This window comes from Micropterus dolomieu, unplaced genomic scaffold, assembly GCF_021292245.1.
Source record: "Micropterus dolomieu isolate WLL.071019.BEF.003 ecotype Adirondacks unplaced genomic scaffold, ASM2129224v1 contig_6943, whole genome shotgun sequence".
Taxonomy (NCBI): Eukaryota; Metazoa; Chordata; class Actinopteri; order Centrarchiformes; family Centrarchidae; genus Micropterus; species Micropterus dolomieu.
In genome coordinates, this window is record NW_025735932.1 from 1 (window position 1) to 1,623 (window position 1,623).

General features: G+C 42.8%; 2 non-coding genes across 2 annotated transcripts; one reads left to right on the forward strand and one right to left on the reverse strand.

The window, feature by feature from the left end:
* Positions 1–1,119: 1,119 nt before the first annotated feature.
* Positions 1,120–1,192, reverse strand: trnaa-agc. The gene has a single exon. It is a non-coding gene; the product is annotated as a tRNA-Ala (tRNA).
* A 127-nt stretch (positions 1,193–1,319) lies between these two features.
* Positions 1,320–1,401, forward strand: trnas-gcu. The gene has a single exon. It is a non-coding gene; the product is annotated as a tRNA-Ser (tRNA).
* Positions 1,402–1,623: the final 222 nt, after the last annotated feature.

Genomic DNA, 1,623 nt, shown 5'->3' on the forward strand with positions numbered 1-1,623 from the left:
ACATTTGATAGATGTCGAATTCCAACGTAAAGCTAACGTCACGTTGATGCATATCGCCATTCCCTCACCACAATATTATAAAGTGTGGAATTTGTGACAGAACAATGTAAACGATAGAGCATAATTATAAATGATAGAAGTTTCTCTATCGCCAAACGATAGATATCGTCATATTGCACAGCCCTACACTTGTGTTATCAGAATTGCAGGAAGTCTACTGAATAGGTGAAAGTAAAAATACTTAAAACTCCATCAAGTGAAAGTCCTGCACCCAAAGCTTTACTCAAGTACAAGTCCACAGGTATTGTCATGAACAAGATTTTCTCTGACCTTATCTACTAAATAGGAATCAGTCAAGTTTTGTGGAGAAACAGTCTAGAAACATTTGAGCTCGTCTGTTTTCTGAGACACAAACTTTCCAGGAGAGCCACGTTCACAGTCTGCAGGAGGGAGAGACTGATGGTCAGAACACAGCTCTCTGGTGGAGCCCCCTTCAACGTGAAGGGGGATTAGCTCAAGTGGTAGAGCGCTCGCTTCGCATGCGAGAGGTAGCGGGATCGATGCCTGCATTCTCCAGGAGACATTTAACCCTTTCTTCTCTGATGAAGATCAGTGACTATTAACTATTCTGGGTACAGAAGCAAAACAGTTTGTCAGAGTGCACAGTCTTTACACAACTCATTCATTTCTCTGACAATTAATGTGCCCTCCCCTCCAAGTCTCGCCATTGCAGCGGACATTGAAAGCCTCTTTAAGACACCCCGTAAAGGGACCTGGCTTTGACTTTAACTGTAAAAGTCTGTTTTGTTACATTCTATGTCACATGACATTTCAATAAAACATCAAATGTTTCATTGATTACAAGTGTACTAAGGAGTATGGTTACACTGCTTTCTATAATTTCCCTGTTTTCTGTATTCCACAGAGCTTGAGTGAAGGAAAAGGAATTCACTATGGCATATGAAACAATCCTGGGAGGTGACCGGGAAATTCTCCAGGAAAAGACACAAGACAAAACCGTGAAGAACCACCCACTGGTTGTCTTCAGGCAGTTCTCGGTTGAGCTGGTGCAAAGAGCCTCATTGCGGTCTTGGACTCCAGACCAGACCCAAGAACTATTGGAGAATGCGGGCATCGATCCCGCTACCTCTCGCATGCTAAGCGAGCGCTCTACCATTTGAGCTAATTCCCCTGTGTGAGGGGAAGGCAACTCACTCATCCCCTCTGCCTCCCCTCCATGCCACGCCGTTCCAAAACTACACAAAACCAACTGTAAGTGGCCTGAATTCGACTTTCACTGCAAAAACATGCGTGCAGCAGACGAGGTGGCCGAGTGGTTAAGGCGATGGACTGCTAATCCATTGTGCTCTGCACGCGTGGGTTCGAATCCCATCCTCGTCGCAGTATAGTTTATTTTAGTCTGCCGTGTCACAAATACAGGTGCTGGTCATAAAATTAGAATATCCTCAAAAAGTTGATTTATTTCAGTAATTCCATTCAAAAAGTGAAACTTGTATAATGTATACATACATTCCACACAGACTGATATATTTCAAGTGTTCATTCCTTTTAATTTTGATGATTATAACTGACAACTAATGAAAACCCCAAAATCAGTATCTC